The sequence below is a fragment of the Molossus molossus genome, unplaced genomic scaffold, assembly GCF_014108415.1.
Source record: "Molossus molossus isolate mMolMol1 unplaced genomic scaffold, mMolMol1.p scaffold_m16_p_7, whole genome shotgun sequence".
Lineage (NCBI taxonomy): Eukaryota > Metazoa > Chordata > Mammalia > Chiroptera > Molossidae > Molossus > Molossus molossus.
Genome location: NW_023425401.1, coordinates 38,715,998 through 38,725,187, shown reverse-complemented (window position 1 = coordinate 38,725,187; position 9,190 = coordinate 38,715,998).

Below are 9,190 nucleotides of genomic sequence, written 5' to 3'. Positions count from 1 at the left end.
CACTCTATGTGTCCCTTTCACATCGATGTTTCTCTCTCTCTTCCTCTCTCTCCCTCCTACTCTATCTGAACAATAACAACAACAACAAAATGGAAAAAATGTCCTTGGGTGAGGATAAAAAAAAAAAGAGATTCTCTCTTTGTCTTTAATTTTTGGCATTTTAATTATGATGTGTCTTGGTGTGGGCCTCTTTGGGTTCTTCTTACTTGGGGCTTGGAGAGCCAGTAGTTAAGCATTTACCAAGCATACCACTGACTGCAGCCTAAAGGGCAGGAGAGTGTCAATAGAATTCAAGGATTTACAGATCTCTGTCTGGGCTCAGGCTGTGTACTTGATATTGACTGGCAAACAAAGTTTGCATGTAATGAGATTTTTAAGCACGTCTAGATAAAAATTCAAAAGTTTATTTTAAGGACCTCTGAATGCTCCTTTCTGTTTCTGTTCTTCCAGGTTCTGGAAGCAGCTATCACAGGCCCTTAAGTTTCTTTCTTGTGCGTCTGAGCCTGCTGAAAGTCTCTGCTTCACAGGTCAGTCCTCTGCAGAGTCTCTGAGCTTTAAAATTACCATTGCGCCCCATTTAAACTCTGTCCGTCAGATGTGAAAAACCTCTTATAGTTGTTAGAAGTAATTTGATTAAAACATTAAACACTGAAAAAATATTAGCATTTTGCAATGGAACATTTTTACTTGAAATTAATCTTTAATAATAGAATATGTGGGAGGTTTAAAAAATAATAATACATGTTTATTAATATTTGTAAACTAGCCCGGCTGGTGTGACTCAGTGGTTGAGCGTCGATCCATGCACCAGGAGGTTGCCGTTCAATTCCTGGCCAGGGCACGTGCCCATGTTGTGGGCCCGATCCCCAGTGGGGGACATGCAGGAGGTGGCCTATCAATGTTTTCTTCCATCGATGTTTCTATCTCTCTCCCTTTCCCTTCCTCTCTCTCTAAAATTAATAAAGAAAAAAATATTTGTAAACTACAAGTGAAAAGAGAGAAAAGTCACCTACCACTCAGAGAAAATCACTGTAAATGTTTTGGTGTTTATCTTTCCAGGCTGTTTTCTATGTCTAAAAATACAATCATCCTATATATTTTCTTTTGTAACTTGCTTTTTTTAAAAAAATGTTTTTTATTGATTTTTAGATAGAGAGGAAGGGAGAATGATAGAAAGATTGATATGAGAGAGAAACACCCATTGGCTGCACCCTGCATACGCCCTATTGGGGATTGAGTCTGCAACCTGGGTATGTGCCCTGACCGGGAATGAAACCAGGACCTCTGCTCAATCCACTGAGCCACACCAGCTGGGCGTGTAACTTGCTTTTAACCTAATAAATGTATTGAGTGAACATCTTTTTATTAACTGTTCTAAGTCAACACTATTTTTGATGGCCACAGAGTATTCAATTGAATGATCATTCTGCATTTTAGTTAACTACTATGATATTATTTGTTTCCACATTTTTATTATTATATACAATAGTGAAATAATAATATCATAGTTAAAATTTTGCTTACATTTTGGATTGTTAGACGTTTTGAAATAGACACATTTTTAAATTACTGATAGTTACTATAAATTGCCTCACAGGAAGTATCTAACCAAGTTGTACTACCATCAATAAGACCTGAGAGCCCTGGATGATTTGGCTCAGCAGTTAGAGCATCGGCCTGTGGTCCAGAAAGACCCGGGTTCAATTCCTGCTAAGGGAAGGAATTTTGTCCGGTTGCAGTTTGTCCCCATCCCCGGTTGGGGTCGTGTGGGTGGCAGCTAGTAAACGTATCTCTCTTACATCGATGTTTCTATCTCTCTCTTCCTCCCTCTCTCCTCTCACTCTATCTAAAGATGAATGTAAAAATGTCCTTGGGTGAGGATAAAAATAAATAAGTAAATAAAATAGTAACATTAAAAAAAAAAAAAAAGACATGAGAGTATTTCGGGCTGTCCAGAGAGAGGTGGCAGTCATGTACAATTGCTAGTCTTTTCTTCTGCAGACCTGGCTTGCAGACTGAGTTGTAAAGAAAGTTATCCCTGAGTGTTGAGTTTATGGGCACTTTTTTCTTTAATATTCCTTCTGTGTAAATTGTAGTAATTTTTAGTGGACATTAAAAAGAAAGGATATTCCTGTTAATTAAAAAAATTAAAAATAAGCTTTGTTACAATAACAAAACCCTACCATTAACAAAATTAAAAGGCAAGCGACGAAGTAGAAAAAATATTTGCAACATCTTTAATAATGGGTTTGTATCCTGCACATATAAACTATAAATCAGTAACATGGAAAGGTTTTTTTGATGGAGATTCATCCTGTTCTTTGCCTCCTCTGCACTTTGCTCTGTCACTCCCTCACTTATCATTCTACACACACACACACACACTCACACACACTCACACACCCTTGCTATACATACTCACCCTCCCTTGCAAACCTATATCCACACACTCATACCTGACCACACCTACCTACCCAGTTATTTGATGCCACACTTTTGAAAGGCTTATACACTACCTTAAAAAATGAATGATTTAGTTTGGAATTATGAAACTACACTTTGGTTTTACAGATAAAGTTTTAAAAGGTCAAGTGATTTTGAGACAGGCTGAGCCTCTCTTAAATAGATGCTCTGCAGTTATGTTTGAAGCATCTCCTAGATTAAGTTTAAAGTTCCTCCACTCTACACCTGTGTGGTTGCTACCAGCCCACAGGAGGAACCTGGGAAGCAAAGAAATCTCTGTGCTGGCGAAAAGCCCAGCCCTATACAAGCCAGACCCCAGCAGCAGTTTGGGAAGCCATGTTTTCCTTAGTGTGTGCTCCCTCGATGTATCAACCTCACTTTCTCCTTCCCCTCCATATTGTTTTCAGGAAACCTCTTATTTATTTTTTTAAATATGTTTTTATTGATATTTTAGAGAGAGAGGGAAAGGCAGAGCAAGACAGAAACAGCAATGTGAGAGAGAAACATCGATTAGCTGCCTCCTACACACCCCCTCTTGGGGATCGAGCCCGAAGCCTAGGCATGTGCCCTGACCCGGAATTGAACCGGGACCTCTCAGTCCATGGGAGGACGCTCAATCCACTGAGCCCCACTGGCTGGGCAAAAAACCTCTTATTTTGAATCTGTTTTGCTTCCTCTCTTGATTTTTATCTTGGAGGGGTGGTGGTCAGAACCCCTTTGCAGTGACAAATTTAACAAGGCCCCACTGCTAGCAGTTTCTGAGAGCCCTAAAGAAAACCCAGGTCATCTGCCTTGGCCGGTGTGGCTCAGAGATTAGAGTGTGGACCTGTTCACTGAAAGGTCAAAGGTTCAATTTCCAGCCAAGGGCATGTACCTGGGTTGCAAGTTTGATCTCTGCTCTGGTCAGGACGTGTATAGGAGGCAACCAATCAAAGCGTCTCTCCCACATTGATGTTTCTTTCTCTCACCCCCTCCCTCCCTCCCTTTCACTCTCTCTAAAAAAAAGGAAAAATATCCTTGGTGAGAATGAACAAAAACCCAGGTCTCCTGAGGCTCTGTCCAATGTCCTCTTTTACACCAAGGCTGTACACATACATCTATTTGAGTCAAACCTTCAGTAATACTCTTTAATAAACTAGTCTTTCTATTTGAAATTCAGATGAAATACAAAACTGAAGTAGATGGGTCTTGTTGTTCCCTACATGATAGATTTCCCAATAACCATTACACCCAGGTGATCATTAGTTTTCGAAAATGAAAATCCCATTCCCCTTGCTAGTGACATGACAACAGAGTGAACAAGAAACACATGGAAAACAAGAGAATATTTGCAAACTCTATATTGGATAGAGGCTTAATGTCCAGAATATATATATATATGTGTGTGTGTGTGTGTGTATATATATATATATATATATATATATATATATATTCTTTTTAAATTTTATCCTCACCTGAGGACATTTTTCCATTTTTTGTTCAGATAGAGTGGGAGGGAGGGAGGAGGGGGAGAGAGAGAGAGAGAGAGAGAGAGAGAGAGAGAGAGAGAGAATCATCGACATGAGAGGGACACAACGAGTGGCTGCCACCCGCATAACCCAACCAGGGCCGGGGACAAACTGCAACGGAGGTACATGCCCTTAGCAGGAACCGAACCTGAGTCTCTCTGGACCGCAGGCCAACGCTCTCACCGCTGAGCCAAACTGGCCAGGGCTTAATGTCCAGAACATATAAAGGACTCCTACAACTTAACAACAATAACAACAAATCCAAATCACCCAATTAAAAACTGGGCTAAGGACTTGAATAGATATTTCTCCAAAGAAAATGTACAAATGGCTAATAAGCACATGGAAAGGTTCTCAACATCACTCATTATCAGGGAAATGCAAATCAAAACCACAATGAGATAATACCTCACAATAATTAGTATGAGCATTATAAAAAAAAACAAAACCCTGGAAATAACAAATGCTGGCCATGATGAGGAGGAATTAGAACACTTGTGCACTGTTGGTGGTATTGTAAAATGGTGCAGCTACTATAGAAAACTGTATGGAGATGCCTCAAAAAATTAAAAATACAACTACCATATGGATCAGCAATGCCACTTTTGGGTATATCCAAAAAAATTGAAAATAGAATCTGGAAGAGATATTTACACCTCCATGTTCATTGCAGCATTATTCGCAATAGCCAGCATGTGGACAAAACCCGCATGTCCATCTGTGTGAATGGATGAACTACATGACAGATACAACACAGATGAACCTTGAGAACATGATGCTAAGTGAAATGAACCAAGCACAAAATATATGCTCTGTGATTCCACTTATATGAGATATATCTAAAGTAGTCAAACTCATCGAAACAAAGTAGAATGCTGGTTGCCAGGGTCTTGGGGGAGAGGAGGGTGAGTTGGTCAGTGGGTATGGAGTTTCAGAGACCTGCTGTAAAACGCTGTGCAAATAGTTAACAGGTTGGTACTGTACACCTAAAATTGTTAGGAGGGTAAATGTAGTAATTTTTTTAACCATAGTAAAGAAAGAAAGAAAAAGGAAAGCATATTACCTAATTCTGAACGGTAAGATTGAAAGGGAAGTGGACTGAAAGGGAAGTCATGTGGGGGCAGGTAGAAAATGTTTTCTTGCTCTTAAGAAAGTGATTAAAGAAAGAAATGGTTGCCTGGAATTGTTGCATGTTTCAGTTCTGGCCGGAGGACAAATGCACCGACAGGCTTTGGGGGCACATAGCCAGACCGCCGCCTTAACTGCAACGGAAGCTGTAATACTTTTGAGAAATAGATTTCCTCATTACTTAATTCAGCTAAGTCAATGTTTAATGTTACTTGCAGCTCAGAAACATCTTCCCTAAAGCAGAGAAGATTATTAAAGTATAATTTTATTCTTTAACTATTCTGGTAAGTTATCTAAACTATATTATTTATTTAAAAAATTAGCCCGGCCAGTGTGGCTCGGTGGTTGAGCATCGATGCATGCACCAAGTGGTTGCCAGTTCGACTCCTAGTCAGGGCACATACCCGGGTTCTGGGCCCACTTCCCAGTGGGGAGCATGCAGGAGGCAGCCAATCATTGCTCTCTCTCATCGATGTCTCTATCTTTCTTCCCCTCTCCCTTCTCCTCACTCTAAAATGAAAATAAATAAATTAAAAATAAATTAATTAATTAATTAACCTACATTAGGAATTAAATCTATCAATTAGGATTGTTTATTTAAAATATAGAGAAGACTTTTTTAAGTCAGGTTTATTGAGGTGTATAGACATTAAAATTTAATTTTTTATATATATAGTTCTGATTTTGACAAATGAATACTTTTTTAAGAATTAGTCTTTAGGCTCATGTACCAAGTTAAAACATTGCAAAGACATTGTCCTGAGTTCAGCTTTGGTTTGAGAAGACAATTTTTCACCTAATGAGATAGCCCTGGCCACTATGGCTCAGCGATTAGAGCGTCAGCCTGCAGTCTAGAGAGACCCGCTGGGGGTGCGTGCCTCGGTTGAAGTTTGTCCCCGGCCCTGGTTGGTCGTGCGGGTGGCGGCCACTTGATGTGCCCCTTTCACATCAATGTTTTTTTTTCTCTCTCTCCCTCCCACTCTATCTGAACAAAAAAATATAAACTCTGTATTTTTATATTTGTAGGTCCAAACTAACTCATGAGCCGTGAAACAATCGGGAGAGACAGAGATCAGAGTCCGATTTAGATCAGTACCTTCAGTGACCAGCTTGCTCTGTACACAGTCACATTTTTTGGCCAATCATTTTTATTTGCGATAAACCAGAACATTTCTGGTTTTTGAGCTGCAAGTCCTCAGTTCTGAGATACTCCTCATTCCTGGCCAAACCAGTATGGTTGGTCACCGTAGCAAGATTGCTCAATGTCAGAAGTACTGAGCTTTGGGGCCGGATAATTCTTTGTTGCAGGGGACTGTACATTGTAAGATGTTTGTAGCACCCGTGGCCTCTTCCCACTAAATGCTAATAAACCCTCCACCCCAGCGTCACAATAAAAAAAATGTCTCCAGCCCTGGCCAGTTAGCCTCAGCGGTTAGAGTGTCTGGAGAGACCCGGGTTCGGTGTGTGCTAGGGACACGTACCTCGGTTGCAGTTTGTCCCCAGCCCTGGTTGGGTCGTGCAGGTGGCAACCACTCAATGTGTCCCTTTCACGTTGATGTTTCTCTCTCTCTCTCTCTCTTTCTCTCTCTCTCTCTCTCTCTCTCTGACTCTGTCTGAACAAAAAATGGAAAAAATGTCCTCGGGTGAGGATAAAAAAAAAAATGTCTCCAGACATTGCCAAATGTCCCTTGGGGAGAAAAGTCACCCAGAGTAAAACCACTGTCCTAGATATAAGTGCCCTTACAACTCACGAATTCGAAACCCTTGATCTCATTTTTTGGTGCTGTTATAAAGCAAAAAAACAAATTGACTCTGCTGTTTTTACACGGAACTTTAAGCTCTTAGGAACTGCTCCTAGACTCTCTCATTTTTTTTTTTTTTTTGGATATTTTCTCCCCACTCTCACTTATAAAATATTTCAAATGACCTGAGCAATGATTCTAGGTCCTTCTCTCCTGTAGGTTCTGGGGAGCTGCCGTGTGGGTGGTGTCCCTCTGACTCTCTGGACCTAAAGTTCTTTTTTCATTTGCTTCTTTATTATTTCTAATTCTTCCATGCTCACATAATCATATCACATAATCAACTTTGCACCAATTTATAGGATTTAATGTGTGTGATTTTAACAGGATGGTATTCTGTACACTTTTTTGTTGTTTTGCCTTTCTCGGTTACCAGTGCTACCTGGAAATATTTCCAAGAAAAATGAGTACAACTCTAATTTATATTTTTAAATAACTGCATACTATTCCATAGCAGTGTGTATGTACTATATTTTATAAATCGTTTTAACTATTGACTTTTTTGCCTGAACATGCAGTGTTGCAATAAACATCTGTATATGTAGTAACATATATCCTTACCTTCTGGTGCTCTTTCTTTATGGGAGAGATTCCCAGAAGTGGGGTTGGTGGATCAGAAGATATTCCAAGTTTTAATAGATTTTCCAGACAGCTTTCTAGACAAGCTGCAATGGCTCACATTTCTGCTGATACTGTTAAGAAAAGAAAACACCAAAAAAAAAAAAAAACAAACCTCTTTCCATATATCTCCGATAGAAATGTGTTATTGTTCTGTCAAACTTTTCCCAATCTGATGGGGTAAATCAATGTCTCATTGATAGTTTACTTTGAATTTTCCCATCTAGTAGTTTGAACACTGTGTTATGTTTGCAGGTTATTTACATTTGTTTTTTTGTGTGAGAATTTTAACTTCTGCCATTTGACATTTTTACTAATAGAAATATTATTCCTATAATTTATGAGTTAATATGTATGTACATCAACATCTATATCTCTGTTTATCTATATCTATATCATGTCCACATCCATATCTATATCCATCATATCTCTGTCTCCATACATACACATTATCTATCACTGTGTTACTTTGTTTTTTGGTTAATCCTCACCCGAGGATATTTTTCCATTGATATTTTAGATAGAGTGTGTGTGTGGGGGGGGGGGGGGAGAGATTGATTTGTTGTTCCACTTATTTATGCATTCATTGGTTGCTTCTTGTATGTGCCCTAACCGGAGATCAAAACCACAACCTTGGCATATGGAGATGGATGTTCTAGCCACCCACCTGAGCTACCTGGTCATATTTATTTATTTTTTGTAACCAGCCTATGAACGGGTTTTGTTTCAATCGAATCTGTGTCTTTTTATGAGAGTAATCATAGGAATATTATATCCTGATCAATATTTTTATATTCCTTCCATAGTATTTTATTATTGATTTTTACTTGGCTGTTTACTGTTTTCCCCCTTATTAATTTATAAGTTTCACCATACTTTTCCATTCTCAGCACTCATAATTAGACATTTCTCTTCTGTGTCAATGCTCCCTCTTTTTACTTCTTTTCCATATCTCCAGTTTATCACTATTAATTAAAATTTCAATACAGTTACATTGGAATGTTCACTGCCCATTACTGTTATCTCTTCTTTGTAGGTCCTTGTCATGAGTATTCTGTTCACGTTCATTTGTTGGGAATCTTTCCTTCAGTTTTTCCTTAAATCAGACATATTTTCTGAATCCTTGATTATCCACAAGTCTGTGGCCAGCATGGGATCGTTGGAATACAGGTCTTTTCTCTGCTATGTCTGTGGATGTGATTCTGTCTTCTAATGTTGCAGATGACACGCTTATTGCCAATCTTGTAAATAGGTAACTTGTTTCTTCTGTCTGAATGTGTGTAAGGTTTTCAATTTATCCTTGAAGTGTAGGAGTTTCTGGAATGTACCTCAGTTGTATATCTGTGTGCGCGCGCGCGCGCGCGCGTGTGTGTGTGTGTGTGTGTGTGTGTGTACTTCCTGAAACTTTTTGAGGTCTTTCTTCAGTTCTGGGAAAAATTCCTCTATTGTTTTTTAAATTATAACCTCTTTCTTCTGTTTCTTCTTATATTTCTGGAACATTTGTTTGCATATTAGATCTCTTGGATTTATTCTTTAATTATCTAGTATTTCTCCTCATGAATTGAATCTGTTAGATTTTTTTTCTATGTGGTTTGAAAGGTTTCTTCTACTTGTTTTCCAGGTCATGTTTGGCATCTCAACTCCTAGACTCCCTTACCCTACGTAGCTTTCAAT